This window comes from Schistocerca serialis, chromosome 6, assembly GCF_023864345.2.
Source record: "Schistocerca serialis cubense isolate TAMUIC-IGC-003099 chromosome 6, iqSchSeri2.2, whole genome shotgun sequence".
Taxonomy (NCBI): domain Eukaryota; kingdom Metazoa; phylum Arthropoda; class Insecta; order Orthoptera; family Acrididae; genus Schistocerca; species Schistocerca serialis.
In genome coordinates, this window is record NC_064643.1 from 33,509,670 (window position 1) to 33,527,022 (window position 17,353).

Below are 17,353 nucleotides of genomic sequence, written 5' to 3' on the forward strand. Positions count from 1 at the left end.
GTAAGAAGAGTCTCTATTCTTGTACTTATGGAGGCATTGTGCCTTTTGTATTTAATTCCGATGCGATTTCTGTGTTTCATCGTCAATGTGAAGGTCCAAGGAATACATTGTAATTGCAGTGGTGTATCGGAAACTAATACTGGTCTCACAGGAAAGGATCAAAGCACAGACTATAAGAAGTCGCACTCTTCTTGCACTTAAGTCGGCATTGTGCCTTTTGTATTTAATTCCGATGCGATTTCTAGGTTTCATCGTCAATGTGAAGGTCCAAGGAATACATTGAAATTGCGGTGGTGTATCGGAAACTAATACTGGTCTCACAGGAAAGGATCAAAGCACAGACTATAAGAAGTCTCACCCTTCTTGCACTTAAGGCGGCATTGAGCGTTTTTTATTTAATTCCGATCTAATTTCAGTGTTTCATCGTCAATGTGTATGTCCAAGGAATACATTGAAGCTGCTGTGGTGTATCGCAAACTAATACTGGTCTCACATGGAGTGCTCAAAACACCGACTGTAAGAAGAGTCTCTATTCTTGTACTTATGGAGGCATTGTGCCTTTTGTATTTAATTCCGTTGCGATTTCTGTGTTTCATCGTCAATGTGAAGGTCCAAGGAATACATTGAAATTGCAGTGGTGTATCGGAAACTAATACTGGTCTCACAGGAAAGGATCAAAGCACACACTATAAGAAGTCTCACTCTTCTTGCACTTAAGTCGGCATTGTGCCTTTTGTATTTAATTCCGATGCGATTTCTGTGTTTCATCGTCAATGTGAAGGTCCAAGGAATACATTGTAATTGCAGTGGTGTATCGGAAACTAATACTGGTCTCACAGGAAAGGATCAAAGCACAGACTATATGAAGTCTCACCCATCTTGCACTTAAGGCGGCATTGTGCCTTTTTTATTTAATTCTGATCTAATTTCAGTGTTTCATCGTCAATGTGTATGTTCAAGGAATACATTGAACCTGCAGTGGCGTATCGCAAACTAATACTGGTCTCACAGGGAGTGCTCAAAACACCGACTGTAAGAAGAGTCTCTATTCTTGTACTTATGGAGGCATTGTGCCTTTTGTATTTAATTCCGATGCGATTTCTGTGTTTCATCGTCAATGTGAAGGTCCAAGGAATACATTGTAATTGCAGTGGTGTATCGGAAACTAATACTGGTCTCACACGAAAGGATCAAAGCACAGACTATAAGAAGTCTCTCTCTTCTTGCACTTAAGGCGGCATTGAGCCTTTTTTATTTAATTCCGATCTAATTTCAGTGTTTCATTGTCAATGTGTATTTCCAAGGAATACATTGAACCTGCAGTGGTGTATCGCAAACTAATACTGGTCTCACAGGGAGTGCTCAAAACACCGACTGTAAGAAGAGTCTCTATTCTTGTACTTATGGAGGCATTGTGCCTTTTGTATTTAATTCCGATGCGATTTCTGTTTTTCATCGTGAACGTGAAGGTCCAAGGAATACATTGAAATTGCAGTGGTGTATCGGAAACTAATACTGGTCTCACAGGAAAGGACCAAAGCACAGACTATAAGAAGTCTCACTCTTCTTGCACTTAAGTCGGCATTGTGCCTTTTGTATATAATTCCGATGCGATTTCTGTGTTTCATCGTCAATGTGAACGTCCAAGGAATACTTTGAAATTGCAGTGGTGTATCGGAAACTAATACTGGTCTCACAGGAAAGGATCAAAGCACAGACTATAAGAAGTCTCAACCTTCTTGCACTTAAGGCGGCATTGAGCCTTTTTTATTTAATTCCGATCTAATTTCAGTGTTTCATCGTCAATGTGTATGTCCAATTATTACATTGAACCTGCAGTGGTGTATTGCAAACTAATACTGGTCTCACAGGGAGTGCTCAAAGCACCGACTGTAAGAAGAGTCTCTATTCTTGTACTTATGGAGGCATTGTGGATTTTGTATTTAATTCCGATGCGATTTCTGTGTTTCATCGTCAATGTGAAGGTCCAAGGAATACATTGAAATTGCAGTGGTGTATCGGAAACTAATACTAGTCTCACAGGAAAGGATCAAAGCACAGACTATAAGAAGTCTCACTCTTCTTGCACTTAAGTCGGCATTGTGCCTTTTGTATTTAATTAAGATGCGATTTCTGGGTTTCATCGTCAATGTGAAGGTCCAAGGAATACATTGAAATTGCAGTGGTGTATCGGAAACTAATACTGGTCTCACAGGAAAGGATCAAAGCACAGACTATAAGAAGTCTCACCCTTCTTGCACTTAAGGCGGCATTGAGCCTTTTTTATTTAATTCCGATCTAATTTCAGTGTTTCATCGTCAATGTGTATGTCCAAGGAATACATTGAACCTGCAATTGTGTACCGAAAACTAATACTGGTCTCACAGGGAGTGCTTAAAACACCGACTGTAAGAAGAGTCTCTATTCTTGTACTTATGGAGGCATTGTGCCGTTTGTATTTAATTCCGATGCGATTTCTGTGTTTCATCGTCAATGTGAAGGTCCAAGGAATACATTGAAATTGCAGTGGTGTATCGGAAACTAATACTGGTCTCACAGGAAAGGATCAAGGCTCAGACTATAAGAAGTCTCACTCTTCTTGCACTTAAGTCGGCATTGTGCCTTTTGTATTTAAATCCGATGCGATTTCTGTGTTTCATCGTCAATGTGAAGGTCCAAGGAATACATTGAAATTGCAGTGGTGTATCGGAAACTAATACTGGTCTCACAGGAAAGGATCAAAGCACAGACTATAAGAAGTCTCACCCTTCTTGCACTTAAGGCGGCATTGAGCATTTTTTATTTAATTCGGATCTAATTTCAGTGTTTCATCGTCAATGTGTATGTCCAAGGAATACATTGAACCTGCAGTGGTGTATCGCAAACTAATACTGGTCTCACAGGGAGTGCTCAAAACACCGACTGTAAGAAGAGTCTCTATTCTTGTACTTATGGAGGCATTGTGCCTTTTGTATTTAATTCCGATGCGATTTCTGTGTTTCATCGTCAATGTGAAGGTCCAAGGAATACATTGAAATTGCAGTGGTGTATCGGAAACTAATACTGGTCTCACAGGAAAGGATCAAAGCACAGACTATAAGAAGTCTCACCCTTCTTGCACTTAAGGCGGCATTGAGCATTTTTTATTTAATTCGGATCTAATTTCAGTGTTTCATCGTCAATGTGTATGTCCAAGGAATACATTGAACCTGCAGTGGTGTATCGCAAACTAATACTGGTCTCACAGGGAGTGCTCAAAACACCGACTGTAAGAAGAGTCTCTATTCTTGTACTTATGGAGGCATTGTGCCTTTTGTATTTAATTCCGATGCGATTTCTGTGTTTCATCGTCAATGTGAAGGTCCAAGGAATACATTGAATTGCAGTGGTGTATCGGAAACTAATACTGGTCTCACAGGAAAGGATCAATGCACAGGCTCTAAGAACTCTCACTCTTCTTGCACTTTAGGCGGCATTGAGCCTTTTTTATTTAATTCCGATCTAATTTCAGTGTTTCATCGTCAATGTGTATGTCCAAGGAATACATTGAACGTGCAGTGGTGTATCGCAAAGTAATACTGGTCTCACAGGGAGTGCTCAAAACTCCGACTGTAAGAAGAGTCTCTATTCTTGTACTTATGGAGGCATTGTGCCTTTTGTATTTAATTCCGATGCGATTTCTGTGTTTCATCATCAATGTGAAGGTCCAAGGAATGCATTGAACCTGCAGTGGTGTATCGGAAACTAATACTGGTCTCACAGGAAAGGATCAAAGCACAGACTCTAAGAAGTCTCACTCTTCTTGCACATACGGCGGCATTGAGCCTTTTTTATTTAATTCCGATCTAATTTCAGTGTTTCATCGTCAATGTGTATGTCCAAGGAATACATTGAACATGCAGTTGTGTATCGCAAACTAATACTGGTCTCACAGGGAGTGCTCAAAACTCCGACTGTAAGAAGAGTCTCTATTCTTGTACTTATGGAGGCATTGTGCCTTTTGTATTTAATTCCGATGCGATTTCTGTGTTTCATCGTCAATGTGAAGGTCCAAGGGATACATTGCACCAGCAGTGGTGTATACGAAACTAATACTGGTCTAACAGGAAAGCATCAAAGCACAGACTCTAAGAAGTGTCACTCATCTTGCACTTAAGGCGGCATTGAGCCTTTTTTTTTTATTTCTGATCAAATTTCAGTGTTTTATCGTCAATGTGTATGTCCAAGGAATACATTGAACCTGCAGTGGTGTATCGCAAACTAGTACTGGTCGCACAGGGAGTGCTCAAAACACCGACTGTAAGAAGAGTCTCTATTCTTGTACTTATGGAGGCATTGTGCCTTTTGTATTTAATTCCGATGCGATTTCTGTGTTTCATCGTCAATGTGAAGGTCCAAGGAATACATTGTAATTGCAGTGGTGTATCGGAAACTAATACTGGTCTCACAGGAAAGGATCAAAGCACAGACTCTAAGAAGTCTCTCTCTTCTTGCACTTAAGGCGGCATTGAGCCTTTTTTATATAATTCCGATCTAATTTCAGAGTTTCATCGTCAATGTGTATGTCCAAGGAATACATTGAACCTGCAGTGGTGTATCGGAAACTAATACTGGTCTCACAGGGAGTGCTCAAAACACCGACTGTAAGAAGAGTCTCTACTCTTGTACGTATGGAGGCATTGTGCCTTTTGTATTTAATTCCGATGCGATTTCTGTGTTTCATCGGCAATGTGAAGGTCCAAGGAACACAAGGAAATTGCGGTGGTGTATCGGAAACTAATACTGGTCTCACAGGAAAGGATCAAAGCACAGACTATAAGAAGTCTCACTCTTCTTGCACTTAAGTCGGCTTGTGCCTTTTGCATTTAATTCCGATGCGATTTCTGTGTTTCATCGTCAATGTGAAGGTCCAAGGAATACATTGTAATTGCAGTGGTGTATCGGAAACTAATACTGGTCTCACAGGAAAGGATCAAAGCACAGACTATAAGAAGTCTCACCCTTCTTGCACTTAAGGCGGCATTGAGCCTTTTTTATTTAATTCCGATCTAATTTCAGTGTTTCATCGTCAATGTGTATGTCCAAGGAATACATTGAACCTGCAGTGGTGTATCGCAAACTAATACTGGTCTCAAAGGGAGTGCTCAAAACACCGACTGTAAGAAGAGTCTCTATACTTGTACTTATGGAGGCATTGTGCCTTTTGTATTTAATTCCGATGTGTTTTCTGTGTTTCATCGTCAATGTGAAGGTCCAAGGAATACATTGTAATTGCAGTGGTGTATCGGAAACTAATACTGGTCTCACAGGAAAGGATCAAAGCACAGACTATAAGAAGTCTCACCCTTCTTGCACTTAATGCGGCATTGAGGCTTTTTTATTTAATTCTGATCTAATTTCAGTGTTTCATCGTCAATGTGTATGTCCAAGGAATACATTGAACCAGCAGTGGTGTATCGCAAACTAATACTGGTCTCACAGGGAGTGCTCAAAACACCGACTGTAAGAAGAGTCTCTATTCTTGTACTTATGGAGTCATTGTGCCTTTTGTATTTAATTCCGATGCGAATTCTGTGTTTCATCGTCAATGTGAAGGTCCAAGGAATACATTGAACCTGCAGTGGTGTATCGGAAACTAATACTGGTCTCACAGGAAAGGATCAAAGCACAGACTCTAAGAAGTCTCTCTCTTCTTGCACTTAAGGCGGCATTGAGCCATTTTTATATAATTCTGATCTAATTTCAGAGTTTCATCGTCAATGTGTATGTCCAAGGAATACATTGAACCTGCAGTGGTGTATCGGAAACTAATACTGGTCTCACAGGGAGTGCTCAAAACACCGACTGTAAGAAGAGTCTCTACTCTTGTACGTATGGAGGCATTGTGCCTTTTGTATTTAATTCCGATGCGATTTCTGTGTTTCATCGGCAATGTGAAGGTCCAAGGAACACATTGAAATTGCAGTGGTGTATCGGAAACTAAGACTGGTCTCACAGGAAAGGATGAAAGCACAGACTATAAGAAGTCTCACTCTTCTTGCACTTAAGTCGGCTTGTGCCTTTTGTATTTAATTCCGATGCGATTTCTGTGTTTCATCGTCAATTTGAAGGTCCAAGGAATGCATTGAACCTGCAGTGGTGTATCGGAAACTAATACTGGTCTCACACGAAAGGATCAAAGCACAGACTATAAGAAGTCTCACTCTTCTTGCACTTAAGGCGGCATTGAACCTTTTTTATTTAATTCCGATCTTATTTCAGTGTTTCATCGTCAATGTGTATGTCCAAGGAATACATTGAACCTGCAGTGGTAAATCGCAAACTAATACTGGTCTCACAGGAAGTACTCAAAGCACCGACTGTAAGAAGAGTCTCTATTCTGGTACTTATGGAGGCATTGTGCATTTTCTATTAAATTCCGATGCGATTTCTGTGTTTCATAGTCAATGTGAAGGTCCAAGGAAAACATTGATCCTGCAGTGGTGTATCGGAAACTAATACTGGTCTCACAGGAAAGGATCAAAGCACAGACTCTAAGAAGTCTCACTCTTCTTGCACTTAAGGCGGCATTGAGCCTTTTTTATTTAATTCCGATCTAATTTCAGTGTTTCATCGTCAATGTGTATGTCCAAGGAATACATTGAACCTACAGTGGTGTATCGCAAACTAATACTGGTCTCACAGGGAGTGCTCAAAACTCCGACTGTAAGAAGAGTCTCTATTCTTGTACTTATGGAGGCATTGTGCCCTTTGTATTTAATTCCGATGCGATTTCTGTGTTTCATCGTCAATGTGAAGGTCCAAGGGATACATTGCACGTGCAGTGGTGTATACGAAACTAATACTGGTCTCACAGGAAAGCATCAAAGCACAGACTCTAAGAAGTGTCACTCTTCTTGCACTTAAGGCGGCATTGAGCCTTTTTTATTTATTTCCGATCTAATTTCAGTGTTTCATCGTCAATGTGTATGTCCAAGGAATACATTAAACCTGCAGTGGTGTATCGCAAACTAGTACTGGTCTCACAGGGAGTGCTCAAAACACCGACTGTAAGAAGAGTCTCTATTCTTGTACTTATGGAGGCATTGTGCCTTTTGTATTTAATACCGATGCGATTTCTGTGTTTCATCGTCAATGTGAAGGTCCAAGGAATACATTGTAATTGCAGTTGTGTATCGGAAACTAATACTGGTCTCACAGGAAAGGATCAGAGCACAGACTATAAGAAGTCCCACCCTTCTTGCACTTAAGACGGCATTGAGGCTTTTTTATTTAATTCCGATCTAATTTCAGTATTTCATTGTCAATGTGTATGTCCAAGGAATACATTGAACCAGCAGTGGTGTATCGCAAACTAATACTGGTCTCACAGGGAGTGTTCAAAACACCGGCTGTAAGAAGAGTCTCTATTCTTGTACTTATGGAGGCATTGTGCCTTTTGTATTTAATTCCGATGCGATTTCTGTGTTTCATCGTCAATGTGAAGGTCCAAGGAATACATTGAACCTGCAGTGGTGTATCGGAAATTAATACTGGTCTCACAGGAAATGATCAAAGCACAGACTCTAAGAAGTCTCTCTCTTCTTGCACTTAAGGCGGCATTGAGCCTTTTTTATATAATTCCGATCTAATTTCAGAGTTTCATCGTCAATGTGTATGTCCAAGGAATACATTGAACCTGCAGTGGTGTATCGGAAACTAATACTGGTCTCACAGGGAGTGCTCAAAACACCGACTGTAAGAAGGGTCTCTACTCTTGTACGTATGGAGGCATTGTGCCTTTTGTATTTAATTCCGATGCGATTTCTGTGTTTCATCGGCAATGTGAAGGTCCAAGGAACACATGGAAATTGCGGTGGTGTATCGGAAACTAATACTGGTCTCACAGGAAAGGATCAAAGCACAGACTATAAGAAGTCTCACTCTTCTTGCACTTAAGTCGGCTTGTGCCTTTTGCATTTAATTCCGATGCGATTTCTGTGTTTCATCGTCAATGTGAAGGTCCAAGGAATACATTGCAATTGCAGTGGTGTATCGGAAACTAATACTGGTCTCACAGGAAAGGATCAAAGCACAGACTATAAGAAGTCTCACCCTTCTTGCACTTAAGGCGGCATTGAGCCTTTTTTATTTAATTCCGATCTAATTTCAGTGTTTCATCGTCAATGTGTATGTCCAAGGAATACATTGAACCTGCAGTGGTGTATCGCAAACTAATACTGGTCTCAAAGGGAGTGCTCAAAACACCGACTGTAAGAAGAGTCTCTATACTTGTACTTATGGAGGCATTGTGCCTTTTGTATTTAATTCCGATGTGATTTCTGTGTTTCTTCGTCAATGTGAAGGTCCAAGGAATACATTGTAACTGCAGTGGTGTATCGGAAACTAATACTGGTCTCACAGGAAAGGATCAAAGCACAGACTATAAGAAGTCTCACCCTTCTTGCACTTAATGCGGCATTGAGGCTTTTTTATTTAATTCTGATCTAATTTCAGTGTTTCATCGTCAATGTGTATGTCCAAGGAATACATTGAACCAGCAGTGGTGTATCGCAAACTAATACTGGTCTCACAGGGAGTGCTCAAAACACCGACTGTAAGAAGAGTCTCTATTCTTGTACTTATGGAGTCATTGTGCCTTTTGTATTTAATTCCGATGCGAATTCTGTGTTTCATCGTCAATGTGAAGGTCCAAGGAATACATTGAACCTGCAGTGGTGTATCGGAAACTAATACTGGTCTCACAGGAAAGGATCAAAGCACAGACTCTAAGAAGTCTCTCTCTTCTTGCACTTAAGGCGGCATTGAGCCTTTTTTATATAATTCCGATCTAATTTCAGAGTTTCATCGTCAATGTGTATGTCCAAGGAATACATTGAACCTGCAGTGGTGTATCGGAAACTAATACTGGTCTCACAGGGAGTGCTCAAAACACCGACTGTAAGAAGAGTCTCTACTCTTGTACGTATGGAGGCATTGTGCCTTTTGTATTTAATTCCGATGCGATTTCTGTGTTTCATCGGCAATGTGAAGGTCCAAGGAACACATTGAAATTGCAGTGGTGTATCGGAAACTAATACTGGTCTCACAGGAAAGGATGAAAGCACAGACTATAAGAAGTCTCACTCTTCTTGCACTTAAGTCGGCTTGTGCCTTTTGTATTTAATTCCGATGCGATTTCTGTGTTTCATCGTCAATTTGAAGGTCCAAGGAATGCATTGAACCTGCAGTGGTGTATCGGAAACTAATACTGGTCTCACACGAAAGGATCAAAGCACAGACTATAAGAAGTCTCACTCTTCTTGCACTTAAGGCGGCATTGAACCTTTTTTATTTAATTCCGATCTTATTTCAGTGTTTCATCGTCAATGTGTATGTCCAAGGAATACATTGAACCTGCAGTGGTAAATCGCAAACTAATACTGGTCTCACAGGAAGTACTCAAAGCACCGACTGTAAGAAGAGTCCCTATTCTGGTACTTATGGAGGCATTGTGCCTTTTGTATTAAATTCCGATGCGATTTCTGTGTTTCATAGTCAATGTGAAGGTCCAAGGAAAACATTGATCCTGCAGTGGTGTATCGGAAACTATTACTGGTCTCACAGGAAAGGATCAAAGCACAGACTCTAAGAAGTCTCACTCTTCTTGCACTTAAGGCGGCATTGAGCCTTTTTTATATAATTCCGATCTAATTTCAGAGTTTCATCGTCAATGTGTATGTCCAAGGAATACATTGAACCTGCAGTGGTGTATCGCAAACTAGTACTGGTCTCACAGGGAGTGCTCAAAACACCGACTGTAAGAAGAGTCTCTATTCTTGTACTTATGGAGGCATTGTGCCTTTTGTATTTAATTCCGATGCGATTTCTGTGTTTCATCGTCAATGTGAAGGTCCAAGGAATACATTGTAATTGCAGTGGTGTATCGGAAACTAATACTGGTCTCACAGGAAAGGATCAGAGCACAGACTATAAGAAGTCTCACCCTTCTTGCACTTAAGACGGCATTGAGGCTTTTTTATTTAATTCCGATCTAATTTCAGTATTTCATTGTCAATGTGTATGTCCAAGGAATACATTGAACCAGCAGTGGTGTATCGCAAACTAATACTGGTCTCACAGGGAGTGTTCAAAACACCGGCTGTAAGAAGAGTCTCTATTCTTGTACTTATGGAGGCATTGTGCCTTTTGTATTTAATTCCGATGCGATTTCTGTGTTTCATCGTCAATGTGAAGGTCCAAGGAATACATTGAACCTGCAGTGGTGTATCGGAAATTAATACTGGTCTCACAGGAAATGATCAAAGCACAGACTCTAAGAAGTCTCTCTCTTCTTGCACTTAAGGCGGCATTGAACCTTTTTTATTTAATTCCGATCTTATTTCAGTGTTTCATCGTCAATGTGTATGTCCAAGGAATACATTGAACCTGCAGTGGTAAATCGCAAACTAATACTGGTCTCACAGGAAGTACTCAAAGCACCGACTGTAAGAAGAGTCTCTATTCTGGTACTTATGGAGGCATTGTGCCTTTTGTATTAAATTCCGATGCGATTTCTGTGTTTCATAGTCAATGTGAAGGTCCAAGGAAAACATTGATCCTGCAGTGGTGTATCGGAAACTATTACTGGTCTCACAGGAAAGGATCAAAGCACAGACTCTAAGAAGTCTCACTCTTCTTGCACTTAAGGCGGCATTGAGCCTTTTTTATATAATTCCGATCTAATATCAGAGTTTCATCGTCAATGTGTTTGTCCAAGGAATACATTGAACCTGCAGTGGTGTATCGCAAACTAATACTGGTCTCACAGGGAGTGCTCAAAACACCGACTGTAAGAAGAGTTCTATTCTTGTACTTATGGAGGCATTGTGCCTTTTGTATTTAATTCCGATGCGATTTCTGTGTTTCATCGTCAATGTGAAGGTCCAAGGAATACATTGTAATTGCAGTGGTGTATCGGAAACTAATACTGGTCTCACAGGAAATGATCAAAGCACAGACTATAAGAAGTCTCACCCTTCTTGCACTTAAGACGGCATTGAGGCTTTTTTATTTAATTCCGATCTAATTTCAGTATTTCATTGTCAATGTGTATGTCCAAGGAATACATTGAACCAGCAGTGGTGTATCGCAAACTAATACTGGTCTCACAGGGAGTGCTCAAAACACCGGCTGTAAGAAGAGTCTCTATTCTTGTACGTATGGAGGCATTGTGCCTTTTGTATTTAATTCCGATGCGATTTCTGTGTTTCATCGTCAATGTGAAGGTCCAAGGAATACATTGAACCTGCAGTGGTGTATCGGAAACTAATACTGGTCTCACAGGAAATGATCAAAGCACAGACTCTAAAAAGTCTCTCTCTTCTTGCACTTAAGGCGGCATTGAGCCTTTTTTATATAATTCCGGTCTAATTTCAGAGTTTCATCGTCAATGTGTATGTCCAAGGAATACATTGAACCTGCAGTGGTGTATCGGAAACTAATACTGGTCTCACAGGGAGTGCTCAAAACACCGACTGTAAGAAGAGTCTCTACTCTTGTACGTATGGAGGCATTGTGCCTTTTGTATTTAATTCCGATGCGATTTCTGTGTTTCATCGGCAATGTGAAGGTCCAAGGAACACATTGAAATAGCAGTGGTGTATCGGAAACCAATACTGGTCTCACAGGAAAGGATCAAAGCACAGACTATAAGAAGTCTCACTCTTCTTGCTCTTAAGTCGGCTTGTGCCTTTTGTATTTAATTCCGATGCAATTTCTGTGTTTCATCGTCAATGTGAAGGTCCAAGGAATACATTGTAATTGCAGTGGTGTATCGGAAACTAATACTGGTCTCACAGGAAAGGATCAAAGCACAGACTATAAGAAGTCTCACCCTTCCTGCACTTAAGGCGGCATTGAGCCATTTTTATTTAATTTCGATCTAATTTCAGTGTTTCATCGTCAATGTGTATGTCCAAGGAATACATTGAACCTGCAGTGGTGTATCGCAAACTAATACTGGTCTCACAGGGAGTGCTCAAAACACCGACTGTAAGAAGAGTCTCTATTCTTGTACTTATGGAGGCATTGTGCCTTTTGTATTTAATTCCAATGCGATTTCAGTGTTTCATCGTCAATGTGAAGGTCCAAGGAATACATTGTAATTGCAGTGGTGTATCGGAAACTAATACTGGTCTCACAGGAAAGGATCAAAGACAGACTATAAGAAGTCTCACCCTTCTTGCACTTAAGGCGGCATTGAGGCTTTTTTATTTAATTCCGATCTAATTTCAGTGTTTCATCGTCAATGTGTATGTCCAAGGAATACATTGAACCAGCAGTGGTGTATCGCAAACTAATACTGGTCTCACAGGGAGTGCTCAAAACACCGACTGTAAGAAGAGTCTCTATTCTTGTACTTATGGAGGCATTGTGCCTTTTGTATTTAATTCCGATGCGATTTCTGTGTTTCTTCGTCAATGTGAAGGTCCAAGGAATACATTGAACCTGCCGTGGTGTATCGGAAACTAATACTGGTCTCACAGGAAAGGATCAAAACACAGACTCTAAGAAGTCTCTCTCTTCTTGCACTTAAGGTGGCATTGAGCCTTTTTTTATATAATTCCGATCTAATTTCAGAGTTTCATCGTCAATGTGCATGTCCAAGGAATACATTGAACCTGCAGTGGTGTATCGCAGACTAATACTGGTCTCACAGGGAGTGCTCAAAACACCGACTGTAAGAAGAGTCTCTATTCATGTACGTATGGAGGCATTGTGCCTTTTGTATTTAATTCCGATGCGATTTCTGTGTTTCATCGTCAATGTGATGATCCAAGGAATACACTGAAATTGCAGTGGTGTATCGGAAACTAATACTGGTCTCACAGGAAAGGATCAAAGCACAGACTATAAGAAGTCTCACTCTTCTTGCACTTAAGGCGGCATAGAGCCTTTTTTATTTAATTCCGATCTAATTTCAGTGTTTCATCGTCAATGTGTATGTCCAAGGAATACATTGAGCCTGCAGTGGTGTATCGCAAACTAATACTGGTCTCACAGGGAGTACTCAAAACACCGACTGTAAGAAGAGTCTCTATTCTTGTACTTATGGAGGCATTGTGCCTTTTGTATTTAATTCCGATGCGATTTCTGTGTTTTATAGTCAATGTGAATGTCCAAGGAAAACATTGAACCTGCAGTGGTGTATCGGAAACTAATACTGGTCTCACAGGAAAGGATCAAAGCACAGAATCTAAGAAGTCTCACTCTTCTTGCACTTAAGGCGGCATTGAGCCTTTTTTATTTAATTCCGATTTAATTTCAGTGTTTCATCGTCTGTGTGTATGTCCAAGGAATACATTGAACCTGCAGTGGTGTATCGCAAACTAATACTGGTCTCACAGGGAGTGCTCAAAATACCGACTGTAAGAAGAGTCTCTGTTCTTCTACTTATGGAGGCATTGTGCCTTTTGTATTTAATTCCGATGCGATTTCTGTGTTTCATCGTCAATGTAAAGGTCCAAGGAATACATTGTAATTGCAGTGGTGTATCGCAAACTAATACTGGTCTCACAGGGAGTGCTCAAAACACCGACTGTAAAAGAGTCTCTATTCTTGTACTTATGGAGGCATTGTGCCTTTTGTATTTAATTCAAATGGGATTTCTGTGTTTCATCGTCAATGTGAAGGTCCAAGGAATACATAGAACCTGCAGTGGTGTATCGGAAACTAATACTGTTCTCACAGGAAAGGATCAAAGGACAGACTATAAGAAGTCTCACTCTTCTTGCACTTAAGGTGGCATTGTGCCTTTTGTATTTAATTCAAATGGGATTTCTGTGTTTCATCGTCAGTGTGAAGGTCCAAGGAATACATTGAACCTCCAGTGGTGTATCGGAAACTAATACCGGTCTCACAGGAAAGGATCAAAGCACAGACTCTAAGAAGTCTTACTCTTCTTCCTCTTAAGGCGGCATTGAGCCTTTTTTGTTTAATTTCGATCTAATTTCTGTGTTTCATCGTCAATGTGTATGTCCAAGTAATACATCGAACCTGCAGTGGTGTATCGCAAACTAATACTGGTCACACAGGGAGTGCTCAAAACACCGACTGTAAGAAGAGTCTCTATTCTTGTACTTATGGAGGCATTGTGCCTTTTGAATTTAATTCCGATGCGATTTCTGTGTTTCATCGTCAATGTGATGGTCCAAGGAATACATTGAAATTGCAGTGGTATATCGGAAACTAATACTGGTCTCACAGGAAAGGACCAAAGCACAGACTATAAGAAGTCTCACTGTTCTTGCACATAAGTCGGCATTGTGCCCTTTGTATTTAATTCCGATGCGATTTCTGTGTTTCATCGTCAATGTGAAGGTCCAAGGTATACGTTGAAATTGCAGTGGTGTATCGGGAACTAATACTGGTCTCACAGGAAAGGACCAAAGCACAGACTCTAAGAAGTCTCACTCTTCTTCCACTTAAGGCGGCATTGAGCCTTTTTTGTTTAATTCCGATCTAATTTCTGTGTTTCATCGTCAATGAGTATGTCCAAGTAATACATCGTACCTGCAGTAGTGTATCGCAAACTAATACTGGTCACACAGGGAGTGCTCAAAACACCGACTGTAAGAAGAGTCTATATTCTTGTACTTATGGAGGCATTGTGCCTTTTGTATTTAATTCCGATGCGATTTCTGTGTTTCATCGTCAATGTGATGGTCCAAGGAATACATTGAAATTGCAGTGGTGTATCGGAAACTAATACTGGTCTCACAGGAAAGGATCAAAGCACAGACTATAAGAAGTCTCACTGTTCTTGCACATAAGTCGGAATTGTGCCCTTTGTATTTAATTCCGATGCGATTTCTGTGTTTCATCGTCAATGTGAATGTCCAAGGTATACGTTGAAATTGCAGTGGTGTATCGGAAACTAATACTGGTCTCACAGGAAAGGATCAAAGCACAGACTATAAGAAGTCTCACCCTTCTTGCACTTAAAGCGGCATTGAGCTTTTTTTATTTAATTCCAATCTAATTTCAGTGTTTCATGGTCAATGTGTATGTCCAAGGAATACATTGAACCTGCAGTGATGTATCGCAAACTAATACTGGTCACACAGGGAGTGCTCTAAACACCGACTCTATGAAGAGTCTCTATTCTTGTACTTATGGAGGCATTGTGAATTTTGTATTTAATTCCGATGCGATTTCTGTGTTTCATCGTCAATGTGAAGGTCCAAACAATACATAGAACCTGCAGTGGTGTATCGGAAACTAATACTGGTCTCGCAGGAAAGGATCAAAGCACAGACTATAAGAAGTCTCACTCTTCTTGCACTTAAGTCGGCATTGTGCCTTTGTATTTAATTCCGATACGATTTCTGTGTTTCATCGCCAATGTGAAGGTCCAAGGAATACATTGTAATTGCAGTGGTGTATCAAAAACTAATACTGGTCTCACAGGAAAGGATCAAAACACAGACTATAAGAAGTCTCACCCTTCTTGCACTTAAGGCGGCATTGAGCCTTTTTTATTTAATTCCGATCTAATTTCAGTGTTTCATCGTCAATGTGTATGTCCAAGGAATACATTGAACCTGCAGTGGTGTATCGCAAACTAATACTGGTCACACAGGGAGTGCTCAAAACACCGACTGTAAGAAGAGTCTCTATTCTTGTACTTATGGAGGCATTGTGCCTATTGTATTTAATTCAAATGGGATTTCTGTGTTTCATCGTCAATGTGAAGGTCCAAGGAATACATAGAACCTGCAGTGGTGTATCGGAAACTAATACTGGTCTCACAGGAAAGGATCAAAGGACAGACTATAAGAAGTCTCACTCTTCTTGCACTTAAGGTGGCATTGTGCCTTTTGTATTTAATTCAAATGGGATTTCTGTGTTTCATCGTCAGTGTGAAGGTCCAAGGAATACATTGAACCTCCAGTGGTGTATCGGAAACTAATACCGGTCTCACAGGAAAGGATCAAAGCACAGACTCTAAGAAGTCTTACTCTTCTTCCTCTTAAGGCGGCATTGAGCCTTTTTTGTTTAATTCCGATCTAATTTCTGTGTTTCATCGTCAATGTGTATGTCCAAGTAATACATCGTACCTGCAGTGGTGTATCGCAAACTAATACTGGTCACACAGGGAGTGCTCAAAACACCGACTGTAAGAAGAGTCTATATTCTTGTACTTATGGAGGCATTGTGCCTTTTGTATCTAATTCCGATGCGATTTCTGTGTTTCATCGTCAATGTGATGGTCCAAGGAATACATTGAAATTGCAGTGGTGTATCGGAAACTAATACTGGTCTCACAGGAAAGGATCAAAGCACAGACTATAAGAAGTCTCACTGTTCTTGCACATAAGTCGGAATTGTGCCCTTTGTATTTAATTCCGATGCGATTTCTGTGTTTCATCGTCAATGTGAATGTCCAAGGTATACGTTGAAATTGCAGTGGTGTATCGGAAACTAATACTGGTCTCACAGGAAAGGATCAAAGCACAGACTATAAGAAGTCTCACCCTTCTTGCACTTAAAGCGGCATTGAGCTTTTTTTATTTAATTCCAATCTAATTTCAGTGTTTCATGGTCAATGTGTATGTCCAAGGAATACATTGAACCTGCAGTGATGTATCGCAAACTAATACTGGTCACACAGGGAGTGCTCTAAACACCGACTCTATGAAGAGTCTCTATTCTTGTACTTATGGAGGCATTGTGCCTTTTGTATTTAATTCCGATGCGATTTCTGTGTTTCATCGTCAATGTGATGGTCCAAGGAATACATTGAAATTGCAGTGGTGTATCGGAAACTAATACTGGTCTCACAGGAAAGGATCAAAGCACAGACTATAAGAAGTCTCACTCTTCTTGCACTTAAGTCGGCATTGTGCCTTTGTATTTAATTCCGATACGATTTCTGTGTTTCATCGCCAATGTGAAGGTCCAAGGAATACATTGTAATTACAGTGGTGTATCAAAAACTAATACTGGTCTCACAGGAAAGGATCAAAACACAGACTATAAGAAGTCTCACCCTTCTTGCACTTAAGGCGGCATTGAGCCTTTTTTATTTAATTCCGATCTAATTTCAGTGTTTCATCGTCAATGTGTATGTCCAAGGAATACATTGAACCTGCAGTGGTGTATCGCAAACTAATACTGGTCTCACAGGGAGTGCTCAAAACACCGACTGTAAGAAGAGTCTCTATTCTTGTACTTATGGAGGCATTGTGCCTTTTGGATTTAATTCCGATGCGATTTCTGTGTTTTATCGTCAATGTGAAGGTCGAAGGAATGCATAGAACCTGCAGTGGTGTATCGGAAACTAATACTGGTCTCACAGGAAAGGATCAAA